Consider the following 18,734-nt stretch of genomic DNA (forward strand, 5'->3'; position numbering starts at 1 on the left):
TTCACAGAATTTGGTTCCAGGTAGTGTTTAATATCTGCTTGAGGTTTTTTTCCCGTGACATTTGCCTGCTTTCTGTTTCCAAAATCTAAAAGTATTTTAAATGGTAGAAAAAGAAGAGTCAAAGGCATATTTCCTTATGGTATTTAAATTTTTTAGGAAGACTTTCTGTATAAAAATTACTGTGTGATAAGAGTATACTATCTTAAGGATCAGAGAGGGTTACAGTCTGAGGTTTCAATGGCTGCAAGGTACTCAGATGGTCTGCTAGTTCTTTAGAAGGCTAGAGTAAGCTGCTCAAATTAATTTCAGGGAATGTCCAAGTATAAATATGTGTGTATTACAGACCTGGGTATGAGAAGGTAAAATGTAGTACATCCTCTGACAGTAATCAGTTCTGTTTTAGTTTAAAATAGGTCAAGTGTTGTTTTTATACTAGAGTGCTCTGCTAAGTTGTGATAGCTGCAGTTATAGTGATAGTTGGGTAACTAGTATCTCACTCTGACCTTTTGGGCAGCAAAATACTTAATTTTATCAAATGTTTTAAATTGCGAAATAAAACCAGCTTGCTTCATTTATTGAAATGCTGAAAGAAATTGATTTCATTTTCTGCTGGTAATTAATGGACGATAGTGAGGAGGATGATGACTAGGCTTCAGAGCATCTGGAGATGCGGTGTTATGGCCACAGTGTACCAGGCAGGGCATGCCATGTAAAGTGCATTTGAAGGCTAAAATAGTTCCTTTAGGAAAATGCTAGCTGCAGAGAATACTTGCTTACATAAAATGCCTGTCATTGCAAGGGTGAGTTTCAGATGATCTGACTGGAAGAAGGTTTGTACAGTTTTGGTATCATAGTAAACAGAGAGGCCTGCTGAAGTGAGAGCTGTGCAAAAACACAGTGTGATAGTTTTTGCCTGTGCACCATACCCTCATTGTGCTTATAACTGTCACTGGATTTGTTGCTCAGGTGTGTCAGAAGTCTGGCAGCTGTCAGGTATTGAGTGCTCCATACTGATGTCAAGAAGCAAACCTCCACAAAACTCCAGTTCATATTTCCCTTCTAACTAATTCCTTGGGTCTTGTACTTTCTGCTGTGTGCTATTTTGCAGATTCGGTTGATTTTGTTTGCTAGCTTACTGATTTTTATCCAAATCTAACTAGTCTCACAGATGCCAGTCCTTAGCAGCACCATGTGTTCAGCTTGTACTGAGGTACTTGAACACTTCCTGTTCTGCATGTCCTCATGGTACAGTGCTGCAAGTAAGCCTTTTAGTCCTTTGGACTACAGACATCTCAACTGTTAGTCTGTTATCAAGCTGCTTATCAGTAACACTATAAAGCACTCATTACATCAACTGTACTACACCATTAAATAGGCTTCCTGTTTTTATGGAATGTACAGATTATGAGATGGGGGAAGAGTTTACATGGTGATCTATGGCAAAACAGCCTGTGCTGCCTTCAGCAAGGAGAAGACCTGTATCTTTGCAAGAATACAGGAGGAGATGTAATGCCTATTTCAGGTGAATTAACTAGATGAGATTACTTTCAAAGTAATGATTAAAGATTACCCTTGAAGGGAGGAAGAGCAAAGCAGAGGTGGTTAATATAAAAACGATACAGATATTTGTAGGGGTCTGAAACTGATAGATGTTTCCATCTAAAAGGAAAACATTATCATAAACTCAAATTAAATTTTTTTGGGGATTATGAAAATAAAACTCAACTTGTTTCACGTAACTTATCTCAGAAGTACCGGTTTTTCAGGTGCAAGTTTCTGCCTCTTCCACCATACTAGGGTCTCCATCAGATGTGTCAATTGGATGTGTGGGAGCAGACGGATAAATTTGTGAATCTGCGTGACTCTGGAGACTGTAAGCATATGACAGCTTGTAACAAAGGCTATAATTTATTTCCTTTCTGTTTCTGATTTAATTTTCTTAACCAGGTAAATATTCTGTTAAAATAAAGATGGAGAATTCTACTTACATGAACCTCGGAGGGAAAATAGTCCACATTTTTTTGTCTTGTAAAACAGATTTTATGATAGAACACTTGCCACCTTTATACTCCATCTTGGAAACAGCGTGTGTGATTGTGTGCACATACTCTGGACAGTTCTCTGATACTCTGTAGTAGCCCTTGAGACTTTTTTCATCCATTTGCATATAATTTTAAGCTTTTTTCAACAGGGGTAATAAGGCATTCTTTCTGTCCCTAACCTTTAAATGTGACTGCAGGAACATGCAAAATGAAATTTTCACATAACTCGTTGTTTTAGATAGAAAAACAAGGACAAAAGCCTCTACAGGGGTGAGAACCATGCAAAAATACCTGCGAAGGCCTAGTGGAAGCATAATCTTTTACTGGTATATATTAGAAGGAAAAATACTGGAAGATACATTTTCCTGTTGCAGGAAATTACAAAGTAAGTTTTTCTTGGTTTCAAAATATGGCATCAGTAGATAAATAATTTTGTTTCAAAGCAACACAAGGATAACAAAAAGCTCCTTGTAGCTCTTTCTGCTTTCAAATGCTGGGTATGGCAAAAGCGATGCACCGTGGCAACATTGCATCAATGCTGGCATCTTCTTCCTGGAAATCATGAATAACCAATATCTTAATTTTAGAAGCCTCTTAGCTTGAATTTGAATGCAATGAGAAGTGGAAATAAATTATGCATTTTTACAGCTTTGCTTGCTATAGTTTGTATATGGTTGGTATAGTAAATGATGCAAATGTGCTTTTCGTTTTCTGATTTACTTCGGACTTACTTACATTTGTCTTTGTTTATAATGATAAATTCATGTCTTGAAATGGTTTGGCTGGAATCAGCTGTTGTGCTAAGGAATTTGTTGATATTAGAACAAAAAAGAAATAGCATTTACTTATGAAGTGGTGGAGAGGAAGCTCTTAAAAGAAGAGAAATCAACTAAGCCAACAACTAAAGGCAGCTGTGAAATAGGAGGTAATCATGGGAACATGCCTGGGAGGTTTCTGGAGTCGTCCTGTGACTTAGAGTGTGGAAAGCTTCCTATGAGACTCTTCCCCTCCCTGACATGGTTTCCCACTGGAAAATAATAAGTTAAAGTAATAACAGTGTTCATATAGCATATCCTGTCTACTCCTCCCTTTCCCATGTCATGTCCTTGACATGAGCAGCAAAACAAAAGCACAAAAGTGCATAATGAAAAAGTCCTTTTATTTGCTACCCTTGGGGAAATGTAGATAATTCCATTCACAGTCACTGCTAATATTCTGTGGATAGCCTGTTGGAAAGGAAAGGTCTAAATGTTTTTAACTTCCAGCCATAAATGAAAGGTACTTGCTATCACCCCAGTCTTGGCACTGACTTGTGTTGGGTGGGACTGTGCCTGCTTTGTTGTTGCCAACCTGTAGTCAAGCTGCTTGAGCCATGCTAGCTGTGATTTGTGTTACTACCAACCTAAACAGGAGAGAGAGGGGCAGACTGTCCTGATGTGTGTGTCACTCTGTGCACGTGAATGTTAGATACATTGTGGGTTTTGTACTATGAGCTGAGACTTTCTTTTCTACTTTTCCTGAAATAAAGGAACAGTTGTAACATTTTTTCAAATGAGGAAAGTAAAGACAGGTGAAGGGGGAGAGCATCAAGACTGGGCCAGGAGTGTGGATCAGAATACAAATCTCTTCCCCTTTCTCTCCAGGGAGTTCCTTGGTTAAAGTGAACTGTGCTGACATTGCTGAGAGTCTGTCCTTGTGGCCAGAGCTCATGTTACCTGCTCAAAGAGCTCAGCAGCTTTGGTGTAGCCAGTGCTGCTGCGACAGCATTGTTTCCCCGGGCTACTCAGTGACATACACTGGGTTCCCAGCTCTTTGAGAACCTCTGACAATTAGTAATTGATTTCACTGGGAAAGGTATGGTTTGCCAAATTAGCCTGTTAATTTTTGTCAGAATCTCTGTTGGACAAACTTGCAAGTTGGAATAGAGCTTTGTCCGGGCTAGGGACTTTATGAATACAGGTTTTGTTCCATCTGATTTGTCTCTACTGTCCATGGCTCCTCCCTGCTCTAGAGAACAGTAGTGTTGTTCCACAGGCCATTAGCTTTAGGGAGGACAAAAGGAAAAGCCCAGATCATCATTACGAAAGTCTCCAATCTTTTCTGTTCAGACAGGATGCTGTTCAATTTGCATTTATCACAGCTTTGGGGTTAGTTATCCTGTACATAAGTGCTGTTTTGCTTCTTCCCTTTGGAAGTCAGGATTCCTAATCCTCATTCTTGCTGCCTGTCCAGAAAACAGTTGTGTAATGTGTTGTCAAAATGTTGTATTTTGCCTTCATGGTGCTCGACGTGGAAAATAAACTACCCTTGTTAGGCTCAAGTGATGCAGGGGGTGATGGTATGAGTATGGAATTTTTCTGATGGCCTCTGCTGAGCATCCTTTTCTGGTGTAGTTTGCAAAGTAGCCTCTTTAATTCCAAAAAGAAAATAAATATTTTAATTTAATATAGTGGGTTTAAAAAGTAATTTGTAAGTACATTGCAAGGTAAAAATATTCAAAATTTGGGCAGTCTCCTATGAAAAAATGACCTGTTTGAAATCAGAGGTGCACTCAGATTGTGGACTTTGAAAGACAGCAGGGGGATTCAACTAATGTTGAATTAGTGGCAAATTGCAAATCTATTAGTTCACTGTAGCATTTGAATTATTGAGCAGGTGAAAAAACTACAAGTCACTCTTCAGTGAAAGTGAATTTTTTCTTTCAGGTTCTATAATCCTGAGGCTGGGACCATGCATAGCAATGAAATGTGCAGAAGAGCAAATTGATTTGCAAGGATTCCTGACTGGGCAATTCTAAGTTGTGATGAAAAGCAAGCTCCCTGTGATTGTGGTCAAAGTTGCATGTCCTGCGTCTGTGCGCATGCAATCATATCCTCTACCTTGTACAGTTGGATAAGAAAGAATCTAATAGGTGATCTGCAAGTGGAAATAGGGAGCAAAAGTAGTATGTATCACTCATAATATTTTGCATGTAGCTGCAGGGTTTTTTTATTGTTCTGTTTTTTTTTTAGTAATAATCTTGCCAAAAACTGTGTTGCTTTTGCATATGAGTTACAAAGTATTTGTTGTTAGTCTGTATTTGCCTTTAGCAGCAATTGGACAACCACAGAGCACTAGAAATTATGCTTGCAGAATAATTGCATCTTTCACAAGACTCCATATTACAGCAGAAGTGGGAAAAGTTTGTTCTGCAGCTCCTAAGCTTTTGTTCTTTGAGCTCGAAAATTCTGTTAGAGTGAGAGAAAATTGCTTTTTCCTGTGAACATGCATGCACTGTATCCTGAGGCCATCAATGATAAGTTACTATTATGATTGCTACTGTAAATAGTTTAACTCTGTTTTCTGAAGACATCCTGTGTTTGTTCAAGAATAGGTATCTGTTAAGGGAAGAAGCCATACAAGTGGATAGTAGATTAAAAAAAAAAAGAAAGTGTATCAAATGCCACAAAATTGAATCTGCTCATGAATTAACTTTTTTTTGGTGGAAAACCACTTCTAATTCTTACCATCACTTTACGTATATCCATAGTGTTTTTAGTTTTTCTTCTCTCCCTAAAGTTGAAGATGTTTGCCTAGGTGTTGAAGTTAGTTTTCAAAGTAGTTTGCTGAATATCTGTTGCTGCTTTATAATTATAGTCTTTATAAGAGTCTTCTGTCTTCAAAGTAGTTTAAGATTGTATTAATGTATAATGAAATCCATAAATGCTTTTGGAAAGGCTGTTCTACAGCACCCTTTAGAGCCTTTTAAAGTAAATAATGCTTTTAGATCTGCCTTCTATTACAGTATTTGCATTTTGATAAATTTGATTATATTGCATACAAATCATAAAGCTAGTTATGTTTTGTCATAAGAAAACTTTTGAGCGCCATTTCATTTTATGGCAAGGATTTATATAGTACAAAACTATATTGAACTTTTACTGTGTTTATATTGCTGGGTATTATATTGTTTAAGAGTAGAAAACAATAGTGTTTAATAGATGTCATAAATTCATACTATGATTCCACTCCTATGACTATATATACCTAAATTTCAAAAGGAAGCTTTTGAGTAAGTGTGTGTTACTAGGATCTCAAATGCTATTTTGGGCAATAGACCTTTAGGAAATGGTAAAAATGTGAGAAGTGGTGTAAGATTATCTTTTGTCAGGGAAAGCAAAGCTACATACAGCTATGACATGATATGTTGTAACCAAGATTTTAAAATTCCGTTTCTGGTATTGTCACAATTGCCTGTGTTAATGCAGGCAAAAATCTAGTACCTCTGTTTGCAGCAGTGTTTGTCCCAGGGCTTCCCAAACTTACAACTTGATTTTTTTAAGCTTTATTTAATGCTACCAGTGAATGTTCTAGATCTATCTTGTTTCACTCAATCCTTCTGGTGTCTTGAAGACCTCACTGACACAAATTATTTGTCATACAGTTATTTTACCGTGGAATGTCCTGTGTTGGAAAGGACCTGCAAGGAACAGTGAGTCAAACTTCTGGTGCTGCACAGGACAACCCAAAAAATTCCAGCATGTGCATTTTCAAAATCCTTCTTGATTCATATACTGGGACCTTTACACATTTCAGAAAAATAACACTGGTGGATCTCCAGATACAATCTGCAGAGCTTCTCATCTGAAAGATGGTTTTTTAAAATTAGAGTGAGGAAAGCAGCAACAGCCAATGGAATGAAATGTCCCACTTTCTCCTCCTCTTCTCCAAATCAAAGTGTAATTTAAGAGTGGGACACACAAGTCTGCTGTATGTTTCCTGGGCTTCCAGCTGCATGCTGATGACAGAACTGAGAGTAGCTGCTCAGTAGCATTTTCAAAACTTCATTTTAGCCTTGGGCACATGCTGGCACCATGTTGAACAGATCCGTAATCTTCCAGTGATTTCTTTTTCAAAACAACTTGTTTCTTCTTTTTCAAAGGCAATATGTTTCCATGCCATAGCTGGGACTTTTACAAGGACATGTAGTGATATAGGAAAAGGGGGAATGGCTTTGAACTGAAAGAGACTAATTTAGGTTAGATATTAGTGAGAAATGATTTGCTGTGAAGATGGTGAGGTGCTTGTACAGGTTGCCGTGAGAAGCTGTGGATGCCCCATCCCTGGAAGTATTCAAGGATAGGTTGGATGGGGCTTTGAGCAACCTGGTTTAGTGAAACATGTCACTCAACATTAATAAATGTTGCATCTCAGACAAAAAAACACTACCCATATTTTCATGTACCCTTGCCTCAAATTGCATTAATTGTGGATTTTTTAAGCATTCTTTACACTGTAATGTAGCCAGACAACATACACTTCACCGTAATGGAAGATAATTATTTGTTCCCCAATTCTAAAAGTGCACACACTTCGAAAACATGTGAGATTTTGTTTCTTAACCAGGCCCATGTTGTGTTAGTGCTCTCTTGGAGATCTGCTTACTTCATTTAGTTGTCATCTTGGATTTTGTGGAAAACATTCCAGTGCAATTCTCTGGAATACATATGTGTAAGTAATAACCCTTCTGTACAGGGTCATACCTAGAGGCCTGACAGAGGTTGCTACTTTGTTCCATACTGACTCAGGTCTCTGCTGTGACAAGCAAGCTACAGGCAGACAGGGATTACCTCAAACACATCAGTGTATTGGGAAACTGTGCAAGATCTTGCCAAGTGCACTTCTTGTCTATGTGTGGAAAAAGAGGTGGGATTTGTTGTGAAGTTAAATCCTTATAGGCAAAAGATCTGGAACCATGGGGGGAAAGTGAAGCAAATGTATTGAGTAAGACTTGACAAAGACTTCTGGTTATTGACAGCAGGATTTGTGTTTCAGATACATTTGCCTTGCTCTTCATAAGAGTTGTGTGTTGTTTTTTTTCTCTGCTTGAATTTATTGGCCATGGAAGAGAATGAGTCTACTAAGAGAGAGGCTTATGAGCAGATTGGATCATATTGTGGGATGTTAGGAGGAAATAACTCTTAGTTTCAGTGGTTCTAAAATGCTTTTCACCATGCCATCTCACTTGACTTTGAACAAGAAGATGACTCTGAAAAGGATCAAATGTGGAAATACACACCTTTTCATACCAGATTAAAAAGCAATGGCCATGGTAGGTGAGCACCCCAAATACTGGACCTCAGCCTTGCAGGAAAGAATAATATTGGGATCATAAAAGAGTTTTAAATCCAAATAATCCATAAATAAAAAGGTCAAAATGTATATTTAAAAAGAAAAGAAGAAAACAAACCAACCAAAAACCTAACCCCAAACAACTAGAAACCCAAAAAACAACTACTGTGGAGTAAACTAAGCTGAACTGAGGCTCTAGGACTATTAGATAATAAACAAGAAAACCACAATAAAAGAAATTATTATTTTAGGTGAGTTTTATGCTGAGCCTGTAATTAATTAATCTTTTACAAGCTATCAGTCTCCAATAATAATTTAGTGGCTGATAAATCAGCTTTAAATGGTGAATATGAATAAAGCTCTAAATAATTACAAAATCTGAATGTATTTGAAATGCTTGTGGAACTTTTCCTCATGAGGTTTTTATTATTCCATACGCTTATATTCCCAAATCTCACAGATCTCAACTTTCCCAATGAGACACAAGCTATTTTGTTATTCAGCAGGCTAAACTGAGGTGTAAAATGTAAAGAATTTACTGATTTTCCACAGCAAGTTGTATGCAAGATCTTGTGGTTCTGAATTGCAGTGCATGCCTTAGGTGATTGGTGTCTGGGCATTTGAATACTTATATGAGCCTTCTGCTCTTTTTATCATTGAAATTAGAACATAATTAGAAATAATGTGTTGTGTTTGCAAATTTGTTTGCGAATTATAGCATGGGATTCAGAAAAGGGGTTTTGTGGCTGCTTTTGTGGGAGTTAAGGATTTTCTCTTCTAAAATTCTGTAGTGTGGGAAGCTCTTTCCTGAGGAAGGAAGATGTTAGTAATCTGCTCAAGTTGTTGAATATTGCAAAGAATGCCACTTAATTTCATGTTGTCACTTCTCTGTTCTCCTCTGACTTCTTTCAAGCTTTCTTTACAAGGTTGCTTTATAAGATGCGTGCACTAGGTAAGCTGGAATAATTTTTTCTCCTAGCATCTGATTCAAATGAAGTAACCATTTTTTCCCCATATATGTTAACTGTGATATTGTGTGTGACCAGGGTTTAAGATTTTCTGGTTTTGATTCCCTGTTCCCCTCATTGCTGGAATATTTTTTAAGAAAAGCTGCTTGTGTTATATTGCAGCATGTGTATTGCCTGCTTACTCTAGCAACTGTCATGAGGAAGGACTTCTTTTCTTAAGGAAAAATGGAGGACTGAAAAGAAATTATAGAAATGGTATATAAGTTTTTACTATTATATGCTCAGTATGATGAACTATTGCAGGTCTCTCAGGTTGCTGTTTAGGCACTGGACACTCTGTATTCCTTAGCTCTTAAACTGACACAGGTAACTTTCTGTTGGCTTTGTCTGTGTTTTGTACTGAAAACAGACTCCTTATTTGAAGAATAGGCTTTGAGTCTTGGTGGGGTTTTTCCAAGATTAATTTGGGATATCAAAAGAAGTCTTTCTGTAAAGATCTTTTTAAATAGCTGTTTTGGGTTTGACAAGGTTGAAATACATTTTGGAAGAAAGGCTTAATAGAGAAAAGTGTTTTATAAACATATGACTTGAAGGATTTATGTGTTGCTGATGCAAGACTTCATGGCATAGATTGGTGAAGTATAAGAAGCCTAAGAAAAAGGGAGTCTCCCTTAATGCACAAATGTTTCTGTTTTTCATGTTCACATGATGACATCATAACAAATACAGCTGAAAGGAGTGAGAGTCATCTAATTAATTCCTGGCTCAGAAGCAGGATGAACTATGACCAAACCATTTCTGACCAGATTGTTTTTCTAAAAAAAACACATCAGGTTCCATAATCTCTTCTGATGAACTCTTCCTGAGCTCAACTAGCCCTACTTTCTACACACTGTTTTTCTAAGATCTAGTTTAAATTTCCTGTTAAGCTTTCTTGCTTCACTTTAAACTTTTTAGCTCAAGGTTATATGGGGCTTAGAGTAACCTGGTCTAGTGGAAGCTGGCCCTGCCCTTGGGAGGGAGATTGGAACTAGATGATCTTAATGGTCTCTTCCAACCCAAACCGTTCTATCATTCTTTGTCTTACAGACAGAAAAAAGGTGCACTCTTTGCTGGATTAAAAACTGCCTGGATGGCTGGGCCCAGAGAGTGGTGGTGAGTGGAGTTCCATCCAGCTGGTGGCCGGTCATGAGTGGGGTTCCCCAGGGCTCAGCACTGGGGGAACTTCTGTTTAATATCTTTATCAGTGATCTGGATGAGGGGATCAAGTGCACCCTCACTCATTTTGCAGATGACACCAAGTGGGACTGTTGATCTGCTGGAGGGCAGGAAGGCTCTGCAGAGGGATCTGGACAGGCTGCATTGATGGGCTGAGGCCAACAGTGTGAGGTTCAACAAGGCCAAGTGACAGGTCCTGTCAACAACCCCAGGCAGTGCCACAGGCTGGGACAGAGTGGCTGGAAAGGACCTGGGGGTGCTGGTGACAGCAGCTGAACATGAGCCAGGGTATGCCCAGGTGGCCAAGAAGGCCAATGGCAGCCTGGCCTGGATCAGCAATGGTGTGGCCAGCAGGAGCAGGGCAGGGATTGTCCCCCTGTGCTGGGCACTGGTGAGGCCACACCTCCAGTGCTGTGTCCAGCTCTGGGCCCCTCACTGCAAGAAAGACACTGAGGAGCTGGAGTGAGTCCAGAGAAGGGCAATGGAGCTGGGGAAGGGTCTGGAGCACAAGTCCTGTGAGGAGCAGCTGAGGAAGCTGGGGGTGTTTATCCTGGAGAAAAGGAGTCTCAGGGGTGACCTTACCACTCTCTACAACTCCATGAAAGGAGCCTGTGGCTGGGGGCAGTCAGCCTCTTCTCTGTTAACAAGCACTGTGATAAGAAGAAATGACCTCAAGCTGTGCCAGGCGAAGTTTAGAGTGGATATTAGGAAAATGTGTTCCTAAATTCCTCTATTTGTACATAATACCCACTAATACCTTCCATCAAAATTCCGCCATGGAAAGGGTGGTCAAGCTTTGGAACAGGCTTCCCAGACAGGTGGCTGATTCATCAACCCTTGGGGTATTTAAAAGATGTGTAGATGTCACAGTAAGGGATCTGTTTTATGGTGGACTTGGCCGTGCTGGGTTAATACTTGGACTTAAAGATCATAAAATGGTTCTAATAGTCTTTCCTATGTATAATAGTAAACTTTGAACTAAAAAACAAATTTCAAAATGCATCCATCATTGGATGGTATTTGGTTTACAGGGAGTATGACCTGCTATGTAATTAGATTTCAGTCCTTAGTTACCTGCATTTCACAGAGCTGTAAAAAAGCTTGTGTTGGTGTCACTGAAACTGCAGGGAAAACAAAAACTTTCCAACATTTTTAGTGTTATAGACTTAAAGCATTACTTTATTCTGGCCAGGATGTGCAACAGAAACAATTTCATCTCCATGTTGCCTGGATTGTGCAGAGAAAATCATTCAATCACACATTTTTACTGGATTTTTCACATATCTATACAGTCAAAAGCCAAAGAAATTAATTGGATCAATGTTCATTGGTCCCAAGTTACACAGTTCTTTGTATTTCGTTTCCTATTGGCTATTGATCTCTTTGCCTTCAATGGTTCTCATTCTTTGTTTTCTTACCTGTTTTCCCCGACCAGGAGTCACTAGCCGTGCCAGGGGTGATTTTGGAGCTGATGGTCATTAATGGTCCTTATCTTTTGTGTATCTTCTGTATTACTCCAAATCTGCTAAGGTTTTAAGGTCATCAGGCCTCGAGTGGTGAAACATTCCTTTGAAAGGGAACTTAAAGTCCTTTACCCTGGGCAAAGGTGAGCAAAACCCCTGACTAAAATTATATAAAAATTTTTAAACTTTTATAATTTGCAACAGGATGTGGAAGGAACCTTAAAGGCCATCCAGTTCCAACCACCCTTCCATGGACCTACCATTATCCCAAGCTACTGAGAGTGCCTTCCAACCTGGCCTTGAACACTGCCAGGGATGGGGCATCCACAGTTTCTCTGGGGAACCTGTCAGTGCTTAACCACCCTCACAGTAAAGATTTTCTTCCTAATATCTAACTAAACTTCTTCTCTTTTAGTTTAAAGCCATTGCCTCTTATCACTCTCCCTCATATTTATTTATGTATTTATTTTATTCATTTAATTTTTATTCATTTAGTTATTTTTTATTTAGTATTCAGTTTTATTACTGTTTTATTATTACAGACCAAGTAACTCCAGTGAAGGTGTTTACTATGATCTTTTACAGAGAGAACTCATTCTATTTGTGATTTAACACTCAGAAAGTTGCTAAAAGTTGGAAATGTGTCTATAGGGCTAAGCCAATATATGTGACTTTTATGAAATTGTTCTTTCTTTTTTTTTCTTTCTTTTTTACTGTTAAATATTTGAACAAATTGTAAGTTTGTTTCACATTCTGGTTGCATGTCATGAAAGGCCAATGATTGGCTGTCAGTAGCAGGATTCCCTTCAACTTTATCTTCAGACAGTTCTTGCTATTTTTTTGTAACTTAATGTTTTGGTAACAAAATTAGATTACAAAATTATCAGTTTTCTAGGTTTTCTTCTAATTTGTACTTTAATTATATGGTCCTACTTACTTGAATTAGAAGTTGAAAAATCCATTAAAAGGGTTGTAATTTTTTTATGGAGGAGAGTTTCTTGATTTCCTGCACCAGTTTCGGGTTGCCCCTGTGAGCTGAAGAGGCAAATAACCTCTAAGTAAAAGTAATGTGATTTTTTTTTTTTTCAGTGCTGTCACTATGAAAATGGCACCATTGAACTATGTCAGATCGAGCTGGTTCAGTATATTTACAAGACGAGATACTGTGCAGCTGGTTTTAGATGCTCGTATATTTGAAATACAGTTTCTGATCAGCAGGTCCTAACTGTCTTTTAATGTTAAACTTCTCCATTTTGTACAAAACCTAATGTGAATTCCGCTGTTTAAAACTGAAGAAGAATGAAGTTCAAGAGCAAGGAGAAAAAAAAAGCTGTTTAGGGAGAAGTAATAATTTTTTTTTTTTTTTTTACATGGTGGAAGTGTGGAATAAGTCCTCAAATTGAGTAAAAGAAAACTCAGAAAAATGAAAACCACAGGAATGAAAACTAATTTTCAAGCAATACATTTCTGTTGGCCTATTTTCGAGCAACATTTTTAAACAATTTGGTTTTGGGCTAGTTCCTATTGTGTAAAATTAAAACAGAAGTATATTGTGTTGTTAGATATTATTATAATACTGAATTTTGAAAAGCATATTTATTTAAAATTAAACCCAAGTATACAAGTCAGCTTGTTTTCAATGAAGTGACTGGAGACAATTATCTAATAATTTGAGCAGAAGGCTATATACAATTTCTGTCTTAGAAGTACCTTTGCAAGTGTGAAAGAAAACATTATATTTGTAGAACTCAGCATAACACATAGTTTTTTTCAAAAAGTCTGAAAGCAGAATGCTTTCATAATCATGGGTAATAGTATGAGTGATTGTGACATTAACATAATTTAAAAAAACAATCTCTGTATGTTGAGGACTTCACCCATAATTCAATATTTTTGAGGGTTGATTTGGCTTGCTGTGTTTTTGTGGAACTTGTTGGGTTTTTCTCCTCCCCTGTGCCCCAGCACATAAGGCTTCTCTTGGTCTTCTTTTACAGAAATACAGTATATAAATTGAACTTCAAATTGTATTTTTGTGCTGAAATATGGGATTATTCTAGTACATGATGTTCTACTTGATGCCAACAATAGTAAAAACAGTTATGTATGGGTGCAGAGGTGTCCTGTGCTAGCTTGTATCAGATGAGTGTATGTATCTGGAGTACCTTTTGTCCTGTAGAAAAAGTTTGAAGATGAGGAGTGCCTGAATGTAAGCTGTAACTTTTTCAGGTAAACTTTTACTTTAAGTAGGCAAGTGTCCAAGTGCAATCAAGCCTCAATTACATTTCAGTGCAGTGCTGCTATAATGAAGCCAGGAAAGGGTCCTTGGGCAGTGACCAATTCTGCCTTTTTCAAGGGTTATGAGTCTTGGGAATGTGCAGAAAGGTGTAGAAAAGCAGCTATAGCTTGGCACACAATAGCCTTTTCTGGTAAAACTTGGGTTTGTTTCAGTCAAGTATTTTGATCAAGCTACATAGACCTATAAACAATAACAAGAGTATTTTTTTCTATAGTTCAATATCCCCTTTATACTTCTTTGCTTAAAGCTTAAAACCAACTGCTTTATGAGGAAACGATAAGGATGACTTTATTTTTGTTGGGGAAATCCAGGTTGAAAGTTCTGAGTTGCCACAGAGTGTGAATTGGAGGATATAAGTACAGGGGCCCTCCCTATTTTAGCAGAAGCCTTTTTAAAGCTTTACACAAAGGGATCTATGGAACATGAACTCAACTTTTTTTCCTAAATGGATAAACAGGATGTAGATATAAATAATAATTCAATACAAACTTATTTTGGTGGAGCTTTCTCACACACAGCTCCTTGTATATTGAGAAATGCAGTTTCCTTTCAGAAACAGCTTTTTCACTAGTTTCCGGATGCTGCTTAAGAAGAATTCATACCATTTAAAAAGTATTTAAAACCTCTTTTTCCAAGGTGTTGTAATTTCTTTTTGTGAACAGTATTTTTTTCCTTAATCAAAAATCATTCTGACTTTTCTTAACTCTCTGCAAAATATTCATAGTTGAGCAAGAAAGTGGTCAAGTACTGGATTAGAGACTTCTCATACATACTCTGTTAATAAAACAAATGTTAAGATTCTGTCTTTTTAGAGCACTCGTATTCTTGAATACAAGGTGAATACTAGTTTAATGAAACTTTACTCAAAAATTGCATACTGATTTATTGTAGCAATAATCACTCTATCACTTTAAGCCCCCTTATTTTTGTTTTGTTTAAATGTGCCTGCTCAGTAGCTTACCTGTGGTTTATTCCATACAGTCAAATCACTGTCGCTGACATGCACTTTCTATATAGCAACAGGGAAATCCTTTGTGAAGTTACCACAGAGATTTAACAGAGAGGCAGTAACAGAATGTGAAACCACTTCTAATTCTGGCAGTATGCTTGACTTTTTAATCTTCATCTTGAAGATACTGAGGTATCCTGCCCTCCTATCTTGAGGGCAGATATCATGGTTGATGTAACCTGAAGAAAATAGGAAAATCTTCAATTGGCTATGATAGGAGAGTTGGGAAATACCTTTGTATGAAAGCAGGAAAGAAATGCTTGTCAGTCTTGTTGACATTTTATAGCATCTTGTTCAGACAGGCTAGTTTTGAATCACTGGAGTGTCTTCAGGTTTAAAACACAGTGGGAGTGAATTTAGGTACAGTTGGGGTTGGTTGCTTGGTTTTTTTGGCAGCATAGTTTGTATAAAGTTGTTTCTTGCTTTGAGTGGTGTTGCCACACAACAGGCTTTGTATATTTTTATTCCTTTGTATTCTCCTATATTATCTTATTCTGTAAAGTTAACTAGCTAAAATGTTTATTTTTCCTCCAATTTGTCTTTTGTAATTAAATTTGAGAATTCTCAGAGCAATACTACTCCTGGCTAAACTTTGCTAATTTCTTGTATAATTTCTTTCAAGATGGACCATCTTATCTCAGCGAAAGTGGTTTCTCCTTCTAGTCAGGACTAGTTTATAATGCCTAATACTTTCTTATGAGTATCTAAATTGTCGACGGGAGCCAGGATCACCTTCTCTATCAGTGTTGGTAAGGGCTTTGTGCTTTGCCTTCTACATTTGCCTTACCTGGTGTTAGGGATTTATATGCTTATTTTTGCATTTCCGTGGCTCAACTTCTGCTTCACTCAGTCACCTGCTTTGATGAAATAGTATGTTAGCCTTCTACTTCTTGAAGTATGTCTGAATGGAAGGTCACTTGTGACACTCAAGCTAACCTGTTTTGTGTGTGAATCAAAATCATTCTGTATTACTGCTCCTCTGTTTTGTATAGAGAGAAGATTCTGGGGAGGATTCTGAGACCCAAGAGGTGTATGCATGCAATATGCACTCATCCTTTCTTTGCTTCTTCCATGGTGATTTCTTCTAATTGTCACAAATTTAATGCTTACTGCCTCAAGTGCTTGGTCTGCAAGATGTTAGTAGGGATGTCTATAAAGTTTCTTTGTTTTCTTTCTGTTCTAACCTTCCTTCTTTTCTTTCTAATTATCTTTTTTTTTTTTTTTTTTTTAATGGTTCTTCTTTTAAACCAGTTCCATGTCTAAGCCCTGACTTGTTAGGTGGTGTCTTCTGTGAGCTACTGACTGCTAAAAGTTCTCTGTGACTCTTTAGTTATTGTCTGTTATTTGATTTATTTCCTAAAATATTTTCTGACTGAAAAATTATTCCTCAAAAACTTTTTTGTTGTTGGCAAGCTCAAAACATTGACAGTTTATCTTTTTTCTTTTCTGGAGAAGTGCTAGTTTTCTGACTTCGGAATTTCTTTTCGGTAATCTTTAATCTGCTATGAGGAAATGAGAGATTACTTGAAGCTCAAAATATATCCAGGGATTAGGAGAACAGAGCAAAGTGAATCTTCAAAATTGAGATTGTCCATCTCCTTATATGTGTAAATCTTTATATGAGTAAATCTTTGTTTGGGTACCTGCACTTGTGGAAGATGGAAATTAGTGACTCAACAATGATCCTATCTAGTCCTGTGTTCCCACTGAAAGTAGGAAGAGTCAGCACAATGCTGAATCTTGAGTTTACCAAAAATGGGTTTTACTTTCTTTGTAGTTTGTGCTGAATACCTCTCATGCCTCTCTGAAGCTGCTGTGAGTTCTTACTCCCAGCTTTTTGAATACACACTGCTGATTGATTTTCTTCAGTCTACAGTAAAAACTTCTATAAATTAAGGGCTGTGGTTCTCAAAATCTGGTAATATGTGTTCTCAGAGATTTTTAAAATGAAATCTGACAATGGTTCTAGCTCAAAACAAAAACTACCCCACCTACCTTTCCCAACTAAAAAATTAAGAGGTAGATGAGAGGCAGAGAGGAAGAAGATTTGTGTTTCAGCCTTTTATGTGTCATCTGTGGGATTTGGGGAAGATGCATATTCTTGTGCCGAGCAATTTGTTAGTTTTGTGAAGGCCTTTTCTAAGGCATTGAAAGGAATGTGGAGAATGGAGGACAGTGGTATCAGGGTTCTTCATTGCCTGGTCTCTGCTTCACATGACTGAATTAAATTTGATTGTTGGATCTGAGATCAAGAATATGTTTTTTTCTGAAATCAGACTGTCTGGCCTGTGTTGCTTCCTTCCTTTCCACTATGTTGGTGGTTTGCCTACAGGCTGGTAATTTTACCTGCTCTGCACCCTAAATGTGGAGTTCAGGTGTTGATAATAGTCTCCTACTGTCAGTTCTTTGGGGCATTTGATTGAGGCACCTGGTGGCTAGAGTAATTTAGCACAACTGATGTCTTGGGGTCCATCTTATAGTAACATTTGAATATAATTAAGGGCATACATGTTAATGATTTGAAAACTCTGGTGATCGTTTCCATCTTTAAAATAATTGCATTTTTTTTAAATTAGTACCAAAGGGGAGGTCTGTACCCACTTAACAATTAAGTGTTTCATATTTTAGTGAATTTGAAATAAATGAGCAGTGAAGCATGAATGCATGTTGAATGAAATAGCTACTTGTGAAGACTAGAACAGAGGGATTGTATGTAACTCAGCAAAATAGTTTGTGTGTGTTAGCTTGACATGCAAACTGAGAAGTGATAAAGCTATGACAATTAGTGAAGTGGACTGCTATGACTGGATAAAACTTTATTTTCTTCAGATAAAACTTTATTTTCTTTGGAAAAGAAACAAACTATCCTGGAAACAGGATAGTGATGCAGTGTGATAAATAACTGTTGTTCCTTTACCTAAAGCATGACAGAGATCTTTTTCCGTCTCTCTGCTAAAAGTGTATGGAAATAAAATACCTTCATCTCTGTTTAAAACCAAAAAACTGGACAGTTTTTAAATCCTTCCCATTCTGATTTCAGAAGCCACTGCAGAATTTGGAACTCTTAGAATAATTACATTAAAGCAGAAAAATAATTTTTGTGGAGGGCTGTACTACATTTTTTGTAGTATGTAGAGGAGCTTGATGCTATAAGATCATGTTGGAGTTTAACAGCATTTGAAAGGCTAAATATTTATATGGGTATTTAGTTATATTTGCTCTGAACAGCAAACAGTCTTAGAGTATGAAACCTCAGATTTGCATGAGGTAATCTACAAACAATATTTCAGAGTCTTACAACAGACCACTGAAGTATGCATGTGTACATTTTGTCTTAGCAGCCACTGGCAGAATAGAATCACAGAATCAATTAGGCTGGAAAAGACCTTTGAGATCATAGAGAGCACCTTGTCAACTAGACCATGGCACTAAGTGCCACATCCAGTCTTTCCTTAAACACTTCCAGAGATGGTGACTCTGCACCTCCTTGGGCAGGCTGTTTCAATGCTTGACAACCCTTTTGTGAAGTAATTCCTCCTTATGTCCAACCTGAACTTTCCCTGGTGCAGCTGGATGCTATGCCCTCTTTTCCTGAAAATTTGCATGGAAATCTGTGTTTTACTCTCC

General features: G+C 37.6%; 1 protein-coding gene across 11 annotated transcripts in view; it reads left to right on the forward strand.

The window, feature by feature from the left end:
* ARL15 (ADP ribosylation factor like GTPase 15) overlaps nt 1-18,734 on the forward strand; it is a 276,667-nt gene that overhangs the window by 49,673 nt on the left and 208,260 nt on the right. The gene's annotated exons all lie outside the window — the stretch shown is intronic.

This window comes from Vidua chalybeata, chromosome Z (genome assembly GCF_026979565.1).
Source record: "Vidua chalybeata isolate OUT-0048 chromosome Z, bVidCha1 merged haplotype, whole genome shotgun sequence".
Taxonomy (NCBI): domain Eukaryota; kingdom Metazoa; phylum Chordata; class Aves; order Passeriformes; family Viduidae; genus Vidua; species Vidua chalybeata.